This window comes from Artibeus jamaicensis, unplaced genomic scaffold, assembly GCF_021234435.1.
Source record: "Artibeus jamaicensis isolate MK-2021 breed Jamaican fruit bat unplaced genomic scaffold, CSHL_Jam_final scaffold_1964, whole genome shotgun sequence".
NCBI lineage: Eukaryota > Metazoa > Chordata > Mammalia > Chiroptera > Phyllostomidae > Artibeus > Artibeus jamaicensis.
Genome location: NW_026522030.1, coordinates 64,650,757 through 64,667,954, shown reverse-complemented (window position 1 = coordinate 64,667,954; position 17,198 = coordinate 64,650,757). Strand labels below are relative to the sequence as shown.

The 17,198-nt window shown below is 34.4% G+C and overlaps 1 protein-coding gene across 1 annotated transcript in view; it reads left to right on the top strand.

Annotated features, from left to right (window-relative positions):
- Window positions 1-15,467: 15,467 nt before the first annotated feature.
- Window positions 15,468-17,198, top strand: part of LINGO2 (leucine rich repeat and Ig domain containing 2) — a 532,972-nt gene continuing 531,241 nt past the window's right edge. The window contains exon 1 of the mRNA XM_037133994.2: window positions 15,468-15,512. The gene's annotated coding sequence lies outside the window, so the exon portion shown is untranslated. The remainder of the gene's footprint in view (window positions 15,513-17,198) is intronic.

The window sequence follows — 17,198 nt, the reverse complement described above, 5'->3', positions numbered from 1 at the left end:
TTCAACTGGAAAATCTGTACCTTTAAACAGTGAAGCTGCATCCACCTACTTTTTTTGAGACTAACAGTGTATTTGGATCTATTCCTTTATTTTGTGTGTTTTTCTATACTGTACTTTCTTTGCTTCTTTTAAATTATTTTCCCATTCTTTTTCACTTGTCAAATTTTCATTATATTCCTCTGCTTAGATTGGTAAGACTGAAAGCAGAGCTCTAACCTTATTTCTTTTCTTTTAACTATCACATATGTCTACATCCATGATGAATTCAGCTTTTGTCCCATTTTTCAGGCCTCTGTGCCTTTTTCTTTAACATAGTACAAAAAAAACAATAACAATATAATTATCACTTACTAACAGTTTTGTATAGGTTTGTTTAATGAAAGTAATGAAGGTTTGTTTCAGGTTTAATGGTTTAATACTTGTCTTAACAAATACTTTAATCATGTTTAATGTTAATAAATACAAAGACCTTAGAATTCAAAAAATAATAATCTCCCCTGCCAACTTTAATGTCTATATTTTGAATTTAAGCTCTCAAACTTAGTTATTATCATTAATGCTATTTTAGTTAATATATTCATTAATTTATTTGCTTTTTATTTTGTACTACACTATACTTTCTTAGTTAAATGTTATTTTCTTAAAATACTTCCAGTAGTACTTCTTTCAGCAAGATCTGTGCATGGTAAATTCTCTCATTTTTTGACTGGCAATCTCTATTTTGACCTCACTCTTAATTGAAAGCCCAACTGGATGTACAATTCTAGAGTGACAATTATTTTATTTCAACATATTAAATGAATACTTTCTCTGTCTTTTCTCTACTATGACTGTTATCAGTACAGTAGTCACAATTTTTTTTAGAAATTTTAGGGATTTTATATTTAGTAAAACTTTTTAAATGAAACTTTGAAGTATGGTTCATTTTTAAAATCATTTTTATTCTCATTGCACTGCTTCAGGATTCATGTGTTTCTTCCATTATGAATACTTTTTATTAATTTACACTTTGAATATTGTCTCTTCTTCCTCTACTCTCTATTCTTTTCTTAGACAATTACTATTATACACATATAATACAATTTCTTATCATACTTTTTATGTATTTACTTCTGTTATTTTAAATCTTTGAGACTAATTTGGGGATCATTTTCATAGTTCTATTTTTATTTTCTTTAATTTCTCTTCATCTCTGTCTAATTTGCATCATTTTGAATTTAGCTGTCTAATCTGAACATTTTTAGCTTACTTTATCTAGCATTCCTCTGTGTCTATAGAAGAAATTGTTTTGATTGACCTAGTCTGCAATACTACTACAAGTGCCCGACCATTTTTCTAATCAGTTAAATTAGTTTTTGGAAGGCTTCAAAAATAAAATGATTTGATAGTCTACCCAAATATTAGTAAGAATCAATATGCAGAAAATACTAATATAAGGTAAAAATAAATTAGAGTATTTTGAGAGAGTCTGTGTTAGTTTCCTAGGGCTACGCAACAAAGTGCCATAAACTGGGTGGTTTTAACCATAGTCATATATTTTCTCACATTTCTACAGATTAAAAGTTCAAAATCAAGATGTCAGCAGAGTTGATTTCCTCTGAGAGCTGTGTGGGTGAAGCTGTTATATGTCTTTCTCTAAGATGCTATGCTGGTGGTTTGCTGGCAGGTGCTGATAATCTTTGGCTTCTGCTAAATCACCCTGATTTCTATCTTCAACTTCACATGGCCTTGTCACTGTGTGAATTTCTGTTCCAAATTTTCCCTTTTTATGAGGACGTAATTTGTGTTGGATTATGGGCTCATCCTACTCCACTATGACCTCATATTAACTAATTACATCTGTGATGACCCTGGTTCAAAATAAACTGACATTCTTAGGTACTTCAGGTTAGAACTTCAACATCTATATTTGAAGGGCACCCAAGTCAACCCATAACGGAGACACTATTGGAAGTAGGTGGCCTGAATTTAGAATCTGAAGGGTCTCAATTTGAAATCTGTCTCTGCTGGTTACTAGCTTCAATGAATTCCTCTTTTCTTTTAGCATCGGTCAAAGAGGAAAAATAACGATTATGTTATAAGAATTAATCTAATGTATATTAAGCATAATATTGTCTTCCATGAATTGCTTCCTCAATTAATGCTAGATATTATTGTCCTTTTTAATTGAGAAGTCGGTGCCATGATAACCTTGTATCTCCTGAAGTGCATCCTACTCACATAAGACATCCTGGAAATGTATGCGGTTACACATGAAAGGAATAAAGAACATTTTAGCAATGACTGAGGGACAGAATAATGTGATACATATAAAGAAAGTTCAGAGAGCTCACTTGAAGTAGCTCACGTTACTGAATGGTTATTCAACACTACATGAAACACTGACACTACCCTAAGACAAAGAGGATGGTTACTTTCATTTGTAGATGAGGAAACTGAGAATCAAATAAATTAAGTAATTTGTCCAAAGTTATACTGCCTATGAAAGGTAGGGAATGAATTTAAACATCAGTCAGTTTGACTCCAGAACCCATGATGTTATAATGGCTACAAAATGAAGAGACTAATTCTAAAACACACATAAAAATCAGCCTTGTTACTTATGAAAGTCTTTCTGTTATTTCTTATATTTCTATAGAAACCTAATGTTTCTAAATCACAATGGTTAGCACACCTGTGGCAGTCAGCATTTTGCTCTAAAGTTTACGCATTACCAACTGCCTTGTTTTATAACTCAACCTTGTTATTTGGTACATAGTTTATTCAAATTTTGTCAAGTTGATTGCTTGTTGGTGGCATCTGGACTAGATTTTGACTTCAAGTTTACTTTAATCACAGTTTTTCACTGAACCAGACACACTGAATGTATTCAGTAGTTAAGGCAATCTCAGAGAGCTCTCTGCAGTGACCCACACAACCACGCTCTGTCCATTTCTGATGCTTGTACATGATTTGCTTATTCAAGTTTCTCTCCAATGACTGACTGGCTTTGGGCAAAGGGAGGTATTCACTCCTGCATTAGGGCTCAGCTATACTAGATACACAGTAGCAGCTATATTTTGCAGAGATCTTACTCTTGCTTTTAACTTAACTGGGAAATATTGAAAATTGCTTGTATAAAATTGTGACTACATTTAAAATATTTCCACAAGAAAACAGCAGCTTTTGTTTTTGTAAGGGATCATTTTTTTTAGGTTAGTGCTCAAGATTCCCTAATCAATAAGTATCTGTGGATATTTGACCTATTTAAGGGAATGCAGGAGTAAAAAGTATTCTACTAGAATTCTAGAAATTATATAAAATTAGATATATTATCTCTAAAGTCTCTGCACCAGATTGAGGCACAGTTAATAATCTATTATTGGTAATGCATATTTTCAGGCTCTAGTATCTATTTTTTCAGAACAAAGTCCTCTCCCTTACCTACATTTTCCCTAGTTAAGAACACCCCAAACCTCTGAGTTCTGAGAGACCAGACCAAAAATATTATATCACTTTAGTATTTAAAACAAATGTAATAAAATAATACAACTCCATCAAATTCCTCAGCCATGGAATACCCTCCTTTATGCAGGAGTCACATCTGCAAGACCATTAAAAACCCAGGGCGACAGTATAGAGCCTCCTCCAAACCTTAAACAGAGTATCATAATATCAGTGACCATTCCCCTTTTGGATTTCGGCTTCTTCCTCTGTCTTTATACTTGCAGATGTCCTTTTTCTTCAAGTCCATACTGTTCTCTAGTGTAGTTTTGTTTATGTCTGTGTACTTATGTGCATGTGGACTCAGTATTATTGAGCATTTCTCTGAGTTTGTAATGGAGAGGAAGTCTGCAAAATGTTTGCCCACTTTACTGCTGCAGTTCTGGAACATTGTATGTGTGTGTACAGTTTTATAAATAAAAAGTAGATACAGATTGTTTTTAAGGAAGTCAAAACAGTATTTACGAAGCTTCCTTCACCCAGCATCCCAAAAATGGCTTCCAGAATTTCACCCCCCCAAACTTGCACGCCATTTTGCTTATATAAACTATAAACTAAATATTTTATAGCTTTTATGAGCATGTCAGTATAATTTGTGACCCCCATAAAAGTCTGAAAATATTAAATATGATTTTGAAAATGTGTTATACTCCTTCAAGTTAGGTTATGGCCAATGCCTACTTAACATTCCCATGGACATTCTTTTTAAAGAGATCTAATATTTCATTGTATGGATATGAAAAAAACTCACACTAAAATTTCTGACTCGTTAAATTGGAGATGTTTCTTGTGTTTACTATAATAAAGAATGCAATGAACATTCCTAAAAATAAGTACATAAGCCATATCTAACCATTTTCTTATAACTTTTTGTTTTTTTAAATTTTTATCTATTTTTTTATTTTATTTCGTTATTTTTCAAGTGCAGTTTTTTGTCTATTTCTCCTCTCCCAGCCCCCCCCCCAGCCCGTGCTCCCCACCTCCCTCCCATTTCCACCCCCCTTAGTTCTCGTCCCTGTGTCCTTCATATTTGTTCCTCCAAATCCCTCCCCTTTTTTCCCCTTAAATTCCCTTCCCTCTCCCATCTGGTCACTGTCCCCTTGTTCTCTATTTCAGTGTCTTTGTTTTTATTCTGCTTGCTTGTTTGTTTTGTTGTTTAGCTTCCTGTTAAAGGTGAGATCATATGGTATTTGTCTTTCAACACCTGGCCTATTTCACTCAGCATAATGCTTATTTGGAGTGAAATTTTTGACTCAAGTAATGAAGCCATTGTTAAAGTTTTAGATACATAATGTTATTTTGTTACATTTATGCTTTTAAAAAGGGTTTGTATACTCATTTCAATTTTACTTAATCCAAATAAAATAATGTAACAATTTTTATAAATACAGTGTGCCATGAATAATAATTAGAGTTTGAAATTCCCCTGAATTGATGCCGCTGTACAGCTGAGATTAATGTGTACACACATACTTTTCTGTGACAGTACATTGTTAATTCCTATTTCTTGCTCTCTGTTTCTATATTTAATTCAGTAGGATGATTTAATGGATTTTTATTATGTCAAGCCGTTTAAAGGAGGCAAATATAAGTAAGCAATATTGCATGCAAATAAAGCAGGAAATTAAACCAGTGTTGTTAGAAAGGGTATAAAATAAGAATGACAAGATTAGACTGTTATTGAGAAATGGGAATATTAAGGAAAAATTGCTGTAGAACAAGGTCATTGTCAAATAGAAAAAAGAAAAATCCCAGAGGATCTAGAATATACTCCCAGGCATTACCCTGACATATTTTTTAATAAAATCAGTAAACTGCCTCCAGAATCAAGATTAGGAACTATAGCAGATTGAATGACTGGACCGTGCCTTTCTACATTTAGACACTACCTTAGACACTACAAAATGAAGAGACTACTTCTAAAACACACATCTGAATGGTCTCAATTTCAGAGAGCCTTCTCTGCATCCACACTCTCACTGTGCTCTATCACGGAAAGAAAGACTGTCTCATTTGTTGATTTGGGATTTAGTCTTTTTTTTTTCTTTTTCTGCCAATGATATATAGATTGAAACCATAGTTGGCCAATCTCAAGCTTTTAAAAAACTTGCAGATTTCCACCTTTGCTCTTGGGCTTCTGCCAGCCATAATGTAAAGCAAAACTACCCTGGCTAGCCTACTGAAGAATGGTGACAGACACCTGTTGGGGGGACATCCAGCTAACAGGCAACTTGAAGCAGAGCTGCCTTAAATATTGCAGCCTCAAGCATATATGCCCCAGCTGATCCACAAACTTGTGAGCAATAAATAAATGTGCATTTGTTGTGTGACACTCATAATTTGTAGTTGTTTGTTAGGTAGCATTATTGTAGCAATAACTAATTAATAAATGGAAACTTGGGTTTCCTTTACTGAAGTAATGTTGCAAGTGCCTACTTCCAATGGTTTCACCTAAGTCAGAGGTGATTAGAGAGACAGTGCAGGAAACAAATTATCAGGCAAAGGAAGCCATAGAGTCAGCACAGTGTGACGAAAAGCAAAGTAGTACAGCTGGAGTGTCACGAACTGGATGAGGACCTTCAGTTGTGTTAGTCTCAACTACTCAATGTTGATTTGTAAAGCGGCACATAAAAATCCAATTGCTGACTTCTCTTGAAAAATCGCAAGTGATGGCAAAACAGGGAATGTTGTTCCTCAATGCAGCAATTAGCTGGAGTTGAGTAGAAGCCATCTTCAAGACAGGACCTGAGTTTCCTGTTTACCCCAGGGCTCACCTAGCACATCACCACCACGTAGTTTTCTCTCTAGAGGAATGTATGTAATAATGCCTACTTTTTGTGTTTTTGTGTAAATGAAGATAGAATACCTATCTAAGATTCCTGGAGCAGAGTAGGTGCTCATTAATGATACCTTGATTTTTAGATATTCAATAAGTATCACTTAAAAGTAGTAATTTATATGTATTTCTTGTGACATAAATCTATGATTAATTAAATTTATCCATTAATATTCTCTGAATCTCTTTATTTAGATATGATCATCCAAGGGTCAAAAAGAACAGAATGAAATTTTGTGAAAATAAGGCAAAATTTAATTGTGTACCCACCTAAGTTGTCTTCTTAACCAAGAAGGAAATAAGTTAATAATTATATTCCAACTTGTATCCATTGGTTCAAAGCTCTTTAGTAAGTTGAAAGAGCCTAAATACCTTAATATATTGGATTTGTTTAGCAGTTTAATACCCTAGAGGTACTTCATGTTTATCATGTTTTATGTAATTCTACTTTAACATGACATTCCAACGTAGATATTTAAATTTAAAAGAAAAAAACTACAATTCCCAAATAGAAATCACCACCACATTTAACATGATTTATTTTCAGCAATTTATCAAATATTTAGTGCTAATTTAGGTACTGTTCTATGTACTAGAAATATTGACATAAATATTAGCTACCATTTACTGTACTTCCATTATTTTTCAGCCATTTTTTAAATAATGAATCACTCTTTTATCAACATTGCCTTCTTCAAAAGCAGAGTCTAATGACAACAAAGATATATACAGTCTGCAATCACTTTCAAATCTTACCACTGAGAGATAATATAGGTAACCAGCTGGTATAACTCATCAATGCAAGTTTGAGAATTTTGATTCAATTAGTATTTTAATGGGTTTCAATGTACTTCCTGAGGCCTCCCTTGTAAGACCAAAAACATCATGAATAGGGCCCAAGGTATTACCTTCTCTTGACTGACAGAGCTGGCCAATGTCAGTTTATTAGAGGTACTGAGCATCTTTAGAAATGTATAATGGAAGAGAAATTTATCTTTAAAAAATCAGTTAGGGAAAGAGTATATAAAAGGTCTGTCCAGAAAAAAACGTCCAGCCATTGCCAATATAATGAGAATGGTGTGGGCGACACTGATGTAACCTGGCAGCAAAGGAGACTTAGTAGACTGGAATGCAATGCTGTGTATACAATGCTGACTTAACTATACTAGTCAGTGGGAGTGGCAGATGCTATTGAGTAAGCATGTGTGCTGTGTGGCTGTCACATTCAAAATGACTTAGCAAGTAGAGCAACGATTCTGTATTAAAATTTGCATTAAGTTTGAACACTCTTTGGTGCAAATGATTTGGATGATGTAGAAGGTCACAGCTCTGGGCAACTGGTGACCAGCAGCTTCATCACAACAACATGCCCACTTATGCATCACAGCTCATGCAGAGGTTTTTGGCGAAACTTCAAATCACCCAGCTGACACAGCCCCCCCTATAGCCCAGATTTGGTGCTCTGTGACTTCTGGATTTTCCCGAAACTAACATCATCTTAGAAAGGGAAGAGATTTCAGACCATCCATGAGATTCAGGAAAATACAACTGGGCAGCTGATGGCAATTGGGAGAACTGTCTAAGGTCCCAAGGTGCCTACTTTGAAGGGGACTGAGGAATCATTGTCTTATGTACAATGTTTCTTGTATCTTGTATCTTCTTCAATAAATGTCTCTATTTTTCATATTATATGGCTGGATACCTTATGGACAGAACCCCTTTGGTTGAAAGGAGTTTTTTGATGTCCAATCACCCATCCTCCATAATCAGAAGCACACTACACAGCTTTCCAATGGGCTGATATGGTTAGCCCTTTCTTCTCTAGCTGAGTTCAGTGTTGGAATTTTGGAGGTCTAGAGAAGGGATCAAAGGCTGTCATTGGAGATCTTCTTGCTTTTTCTTTCTCCTTAGAGATCTTTACCCCTCTGCCAAATGTTGCGTAAATATGCAATGAATATTTAAGAAATGTCAATTTGAAGAAGTATTCTCAATGCCAGTGCAGGTTTAAAGTCTTTGTTTTGTTAATTCATGTAACGAGTTAAAATAGCCAAGGCTTCAATTTTTTTCCTTCTACTAAATTTATTTTCCCTCCATACATGTAGAAAGAATAGATTTAGGGGGGATTTTTTTTAGGTAAAACCTTGTTTAATAAACATCAACAACATAAAAGATTGTTTTGAGTCTCTCAACTCCACTGGGTATGGGAGAAGGATGAAGCAGATCTTATTTTGGTTTGCTGAAATCTCACCTCCTTTCCCCTCTCTTTCTCCTTTTCCTGACTTCTCCTCCCTTTCCACTCAACCTGCTTTCATTCCTTCACATCTTATTTATTTTCTTTTATTGTTTTGTTTTTTTGTTTAAATTTATTTAATTATTGTTCAAGTACAGTTTTCTTTTACTCCCATCCCAGCCCACACCCCCAGTGCTCCCCACCTCCCTCCCATTCCCCACCCTCACCTTAGTTTTTGTCCATGTGTCCTTTACACTTGTTCCTGTGAATCCTTCCCCTTTTCCCCCGAAATTCTCTCCCCTCTCCCCTCTGGTCCCTGTCCTTATTTCTGACTTAATTGGTAGTGTGAAATCTGTTGACATGAGTAGAATTTAGGCAGAGAGAGAAAGAGAAAGCAAGAAAAATCTATTCCACATACTTTTCCTCAGCCCAAGGTTTCTAAACATTTCTGTTAAAAGTCTCTGGCTTTTGCTTTTATGAAAAATTAGAATGAGAGCCTCTATTCTCAGTTTAATATCTTGCCATTTAAACTTGCCTCATTTTTGTAAATTTGAATGACTGAATGACTCTTATTAGAATATTACCAGTTTGTAAAATAAGGTAAAAAGCTCTCATAACATTGTAAAAACCACTTTTATGCTTTTAGATACCAATAACTACCACTTTTACACTTTTAGATACCAATAACTACCATTTTTATTATGCTATTTTATTTGTTCAGCTGTTCACCCATAGTATTTTCTAAATACAATAAATAATTCAGTGCTTCTCAGTTTTGTATAGGAAATGGTCCTGGATTTTCACACACACAAAAAAAAAACTAGTTTTCTTTCATTTTTTAGTACTTGAACCTGAAAATGTCTTTTATAATAGCCTGAACATTTCAAGAGTAGTTGTTTAGTGATTGCCAAAATCAGAGTTGCTCATTTAGAAATTTTATTTATTTATTTATTTTTATTTTAAAGGTTTTATTTATTTTTTTTGTAGAGAAAGGGAGGGAGAAAGAGAGGGAGAGAAACATAAATAAATGTGTGGTTGCCTCCCACATGCTCCCAACTGGGAACCTGGCCTGCAACCCAGACATGTGCCCTGACTGGGAATCGAACCAGTGACCCTTTGGTTCTCAGGCCAGGACTCAGTCCAGTGAGCCACACCACCCAAGGATATTTAGAAATTTTAATGTAAATAAAGTGAATAGCTTTTGCAAACTCACTATGTATCCTAATGATTATTTACAGATAATAATGTTTGCATAAATATTTATGATCTTATCTTTACTTTTATACATTGACTGAGTCAAGGAAAATTATAGTTACCCAAATAAGATAATAGTTTCAAAATGCCACTTCTCAACATGCAAATATCTGGGAGAATACATGCAAAATTTGTTCTGTCTACATAGCAATAAGAATATACACTCAGGTGAGGCAAATTATTAGACATAATTAGAAAAAAAGAATACTGGTGTGAGGAAAAAGGAAACAAGTAGATAACGCATAACACAGTGTTATGCGTTAGTCTTGATGCTTGGATCCAGGGGAAGGAAGTGGAGAAAAGAAGGGACATACTTACCTAAAGTACTTTTATTATTTATTTGAAATTTAACTTGGCATTCTGTATTTTCATTTTATAAATCTGGCAACCTTAATCACTGCACATCTCTGAGAACATGGCAAGACTTGTCATCTTGAAATTATGAAGAATGACATGAGAGATTAGGAAAGAAGTATAGAAAAGGGTGTTCTTCAATGTACTACTAATATACAATAAAATAGAAGATGATAAATTGATGGATAAGTAGACCAATAGATGGAAAAGATATAGAGATATAATAATTCAAATTTTGGAGACGAGGAATCCTGAGAAATTTATCGTGGTTAGAAAATGTCGGATGGGGGGTGTTTGCAGGTTCAGTGGTCCTGGTGGGTGAGCAGGCAGGGCAGGGGCTGCAGTCCTACAGCGGGGGGGTCGGTGGGGCTGGTGTGTGTGTGTATAACAGGTCATTACATAGATCAGGGAACTGGAGATCTGGTGAGAAGGTGCTGAATCTCCTCTTTCCCACAGATCCCATCTCAAACCTGGTACAGGGAGAGAAAGGTAACTTAAAAAATGCTGTTAAACAAAACAAACAAAAAATAGAAGATGACAGGGAAATCGACACAAAGGTTTCAATATTAATAATTTAAAATGTATTATATGAATAATGAGGGGGAAATGGAGACAACTGTTATTGTACAACAATAAAGAAAAAATAAACAAAAAGAAAAAGTCATCTTTTACAAAAATATCAACATATATCATGCCATTTTCAGTTGTAAAGCTGTAACACAGGTTGTTTCTTAACATCTCTGTATAGAACTTTTCAAAATTTTGTTGTTCTCCCAGAAAAACAGAGTTTACCTAGGATTACTTAATGACTTGAAGCGAAACTTATCTTACTTCAAAAGACACATTAATTTCTATGCTTCTCACTACTCCACCACTGACAACTTTAACACACATCTTGAAAAACATTAGAGCAAATTTGAATAATTATCAATGCACAACTTGTTATTTCTATTATGATATCCTTCCCAATATTAACTCAAAGCCAACTGAACCTTATACTTGCAGTTCTGGTGACATGAATAGGAATAACAGTACAGGATGTGTAATACAGTAGTAGATCATTTTAGCTGTCTTCTAAAGCTTACAATGAAAGCTGACACTGCCAACACCTGTGTCTGTTTATTAACATTCTCATGTGTAGAACTAACAAAATTGAACTTCCAATCCACTCTCAATCCTATATTCTACCATTGAACTAAGCTTAAATAAAATGCTTTACACAAACACACAAAAAAATAAAATGTGTCATTAATGTTCTCTTTATGTAATGTTATCAAAATTCATTTTAGTGATTGAAAACAGTATTGAAAGCAGCCCTTTCCTAAACCTATTCTTTGGATCACATTTCCCCATGAAATGTTAAATCCCTCCAGATTTCATTATTTTCACATGCTAGTTTTGGGGAAGGTACTCTTTAAAGTTCAAAAGATACAACTCATAGTATTGTTCATTGGGCCAACTTATGCTGGAGGCCTTTGTGTTTGTTTCACCTGATGGGAAATGGGCAAATTAACATAATTATGAAAACTGCATACTCTTTTGTTACAATTGTTGGGGCAAAGGTATTCTGATTTTAGATGGTTTTTATTTGAGCAAAACTGCATTGTCTATTTCATAAAATCTGGCAAGTTCAGTTATTGCCTGAGAGGAGGTTTGCTCAAAATGGGGTGGCAGATTTCACACTGGGATGTATTGCTATAATCTAAAATATTTGTATGGTCCTCCTCCTCATTGTCATCACCATCATTGTGCTTTTAAACTTGTCTAGAATTGTTTGATCAGGAGCCATTGCTCACGATACTCTCATCTGGATGTCTTTTTGCCTGCTTCTCTTGCTCTGAATTCAACTCATCTTTTACTGATCATTTCACATACTCTGTGAACCCTTTCCTCTCCCTAAGTCTTCATTTTCTACTGATTCCTTCAGCTCTACTGATAGAATGTGAGAGTTGGAAAACATTGTGTGAAATTTAATCATTTATTTTAAATAGGAAAAAACTGGGGCCCAGAAAGTTTAATGAATGGAGTCAAGACTGAACAACCAGTTATAGAAGGAAAGGAAAAGATTTTTTAAAAGATTTTATTTATTTATCTTTAGAGGGAAAGGGAAAGAGAGAGGGAGAGAAATATCAATGTATGGTTACCTCTCATGTGTCCCCTGCCTGGAACTGGCCTGCAACCCAGGCATGTGCCCTAACTGGTAATCAAACTTCGATCGTTTGGTTCCCAGGCCCACACTCAATCCTCTGAGCTACACTAGCCAGGGCAGGAAAATATTTTTTTAATGCTCTGTAAGTTTAGAACTATTTCTGCTTTTCCATGCTCTTCCACTTCATCTATAAACTACTCATTTGGATTTATATTTATATACTTGGAGACGTGGAAATAAATTGGTATTTAATCTTAACACTATTTGTTAAATTTTGTACTTATGTTATTTGTCTAATCAATTAGATTCAAGGGTTTTTATAAGATATCATGTTTCAAACTCTCGTATCTCAGAACAGTAGACTGAGTAGCTAGAATAGGAATGCCAAACAAATTTATTTGTAACTCATCTTAATGGTAGCCTGCAGGGATAGTTTAGGTAGAATTTTAAAACCTTAAGGAAGCCTGCCATTTCCAATTAGAGATCCTTTCCTTAACTTTGCACTATGGCATGGTTCATTTTTGGTCATGAAAAGTGAATTAAAAGCTAAAATATATCATCTCCTAAGCCAGTAAGGAGCCATTAATGAAAAACAGTGGCTCAGACTTTTGACATGGCTTGTACTTAAAATGTAAAATTGTTTAATTATATATAAACAGAGCCTTAAATTACTATTGTAATATGTCTAATATGCCAAAGAGGATGAGTTTAATCCTTGTCTCTCTAATGCTAAACATCATTCTAGATAAATAAGAATTGACCAAAAATCAATATAGGCTTATATTTGTTATTTTTTGTATTTCTATTGTTTCCCATAACTCCATATATAAAATTGAAGGAGCACGGGTCATTACACTATCTTTGGTTTCCTTATTTGCCTTATGCGAGCCTGGTGGACTCAACCTGGAGTTTTGGGAGGAAGAAAGAAATATGAGAGACCTTCAAAAATGATTCATTACATTTAGAATTATTCTGAATGGTACTCAAGCTAAATCTAAAAGAACACTAGTGGAGTATTTCTACTAGCAATTGGAACAACATCTAATCCTTAGCAATTGAGAGACATTTACTTGCATTTAAAGCAAATATTCATTTGTTTGAAAACATCATGATTTTTTTTCATTCTAAGACCAAATTATATTGTACGAGCTTAGAAGATAAATAGGTAGATAACACTTTTGGTTCAAATCATAGATATAATATTGACATTATTTTCCTTAGTAGTGGGCAGTAAGGCCAACTTTTAATGTCTCCTATAGAGTTATTTGTAACTACAAATAACTGCTGTAACTACAGCTACTGCTGTAGCTCCGATGAATAAAAACACATCCTAGAGTGTTCCCACATTCCCAAAACAAAGTGTAGACCATGTTCAATGAAAGGAGATGCCACAGTGAAAAGATAAAAGTTGAGATCTGAATGACTCTATTTACTCTGCCATATCAGATACCAGCTGAAAAAGAATGAAATTAACCTGCATAATAATTGAATTGGAATGTGTGAATTTTTATGTTGGTGCTGAGGATTTTGTTGCTATTGTTTTTGTTTCTTAAAATAAACCTTAGACCTTCTTCAGTTGATCACCGGTAAGAACTTAACTCTGAAAGACAGATATTGACAAACTCACACATACTAAATAGTAAATGTCTTTATACTACAAGTCATCATGTAGAGATTTTTAAAATCACTTTGGCATTTAACAGAAAACTAAAGTAAATTTCTCAGAAATCCAACAAAGACTGTTTCTGGTGTGTTAAAATCTTACCATTGGCTGAGGAGAGGGGGTTGTTTTTCCCCTTAGATATGAGTTGCTTCCTTCAGTGAATCCAGAAAAGGATCCTTCCTTCCTCACTCATTTAGCTTCTGGTGGCTGATGGCAATCTTTGGTCTTCCTTGGTTTGTGACTGCATCATTTCAGTCTCTGCTTGCATTTCCACATTGCAGTTTTTCATATATATGTGTTTGCATCTAACTTCTCTCTTATTAGGGTATCAAGTCATTGGGCTATGCCCACCCTAATCCAAGATGCCTTCATTTTAACTTGATTACATTTACAGAGAGCCAATTTTCAAATAAGATTGCATACACAGGTTCCGAGTGAACATTAATTTTTCAGGATGCTTTTCAATTTAGTATAGTTGTATATGTCCAACCTTGCATGAAAATTGAAGATTCTAGTCTTTCTACTAGCTCAGTGTTTGTGATTTGTGAGGATTCCTCCCACCATGTTGTTAGCTGTGGTGGTTTTCAGAAAGATAAATAGTAAAATAGGTATAACTGGCTGCCACAGGTCTACCATAGTCTTGCCTCAGATTAAAAAAAATGTATAAGATTTTATTTATTTATTTATAGACAGAGAAGAAGGGGGAGAAAGAGAGAGAGAAACATGATTGCCTCTTGTGCGTCCCTTATTGGGGACCTGGTCCACAACCCAAGTATGCGACCTGACTGGAAATCGAACCAGTGACTCTGGTTCACAGGCTGGTGCTCAATCCACTGAGCCACACCAGCCAGGGCTCTTGCCTCAGATTTTTTTAAAATATTTTATTTATTTATCTTCGGAAGGAGAGAGGGAGAGAAACATCAATGTATGGTTGCCTTTCGTACGTCCCCTGCTGGGAACTGGCCTGCAGGGAACTGGTCTGCAACCCAGGCATGTGCCCTGACTGGGAATCGAACCACGATTGTCTGGTTCACAGGCCCGTGCTCAATCCACTGAGCTACACCAGCCAGGTTGCCTCAGATTTTAATGCAAAAAGTTAAATAGGGTTGAGTATTTAACTTCAGAGTACATGTATAGGTCCTCATGCATTTGTTTACAGATTTGGTGTTCTGAATAGGAGCCCTCTCTGCATATAGTGGAAATGGCCTGGAGCATTTAACTAAAAGGGAAGTCATCACACACTTACTGTTTTAAACAGTATGAAAGGACACCTAATTTTCACAGATTGTCTTCTGAATTCCAGAGCTGACGTCTCTAATATTTAGTTATTAAAAACTGGAACATTTATTTGTCTCTTTCTTTGAATACCCTGAGTAGATTTAAATTTAGATTATATTAAACATGTCAAAAAGAGCCTACGATGGAATGATATTTCTGTCACAACAAATAATTCAGAGGTTTACTATTCCCTCAAATTTTAGGCTCTAAAGGAACCAAGTATAAAAGGAGAGGGCAAGATCATTCTTCTGGAAGGGATTTAAATGTAAGTATTTAAACGTTTTACACAAATTCAGCCAGTGGGAATTGAGAAGGTGGCAGTCCAAAATGCACAGGTAAAAAGAAATCAAAGGGTGATTTATGTAGGTCCTTTTGTGGGAATGCCTTCAGCACTAACATTTTCTATGCTATGCTCTAGAGTACAAGTAAAAGAGATTTACTAGAATAAGTTAAAAATGTTTTTGCTTCATGCTTCTTATTACTAGATATAAAAATATACTATATACTTCTTCCACAATGGAGGAGATACGTTAGCTAATTAGTCTAATTAGGTCCCTGACCATTGATGAAATGCCATCATTTGCTGCTAATTCTACACATATTTACTGAATGCTTATTGGGCAATACAAGATACCTGGGAAACAATGGTGAATAAGAGAAATAAAATTTCAGGGAATGTGCATCCTACTGGGTGATATAGACAAGTAACAAGTGAATAATAAATATTAAAATGTCAGGTAATGATGGATGCTTTAAAAATAAAAGTAAAATGAATATAGTTTGAAGATCTAATGTGTAACTTGATAACTACAATTGATAACACTGTATTGTATAATTGAAATATGCTGAGAGGAGTATATATACACACATCTGATATGTTACTATATATACTACATGTATATATTTACTATATATAGTACATACTGAAGATTATGTTATATAGATGGGAGGAATTCTTTAACAACATAAATGTTATCAAATCATCATGATGTATACTTCAATCCCTCACAAATTTGGTTGTCAAATGTGTATCAATAGAGATGAAGAAAGAATTTCAAAGAAGCTGAAAAGAAAATTAAGGATTTGAAGAATGACAGGAGATTATCTTAGGGTGTTTATAAAATGTCTCTCTGCAAGAACAGAAATTAAATAGAAATTGAATAATGTTAAGAAGTGAAAATTTGGCAAAAGAGTATTTGAAGTTCAGAGTAATATTGCAAAGGATAATACATGTGCAAATGTTGCTAGAATGAATTGAGTAAATGAAACATTGAGTAGTGCCACACGATAGTTGTGAGATATGTTAGGACTTCTGAGGCCATGATAGAAAGTGTGGATTTATTTTAAGTGTGATGGAAAGCTATTGGATGGTTTTCATTAGGAACGTGATGTCATCAGATTTCTTTGACTACTAATTATGGATAAAGTGTAAGAGACAATGGTAGAAGGAGGAAGATGGTTAGGAGGCTATTGTAGGAACCTAGATAACAGAATAACCTACAATAACCTGGTGTGGACTAGCATTTTTGGTCTGGATGAAATGAATAAAATGTTATGCTTTAGCTTACTAGGTTTAGATGATTGTTAGACATCAAAGTGGAAATGTGGATAAATACAATGTATGGATAACTCTAAAGGGAAGAGGGGAAAAAAGGACTAGTGGTCTATTAAATATACATCTATATGTATTTGTGTGTATGTTTATATGCATGTAATATGTTATATATATAAAATTATATATTAAATGTTTTACTGTAGCTATATATTGTATTTTATATACTATAATGTATATTATCTTTATATATTATATATGTATATATTTATATTTATGGTACTAACTGATATTGCAGAGGTAGTAATTTTAGACAGAGTAGAAGAAATATCTGCAGAACATTGTGACATTCTGACAATTAAAGTTCAAAAGGAAGATGAAAGTTTTGCTGGATAGAGC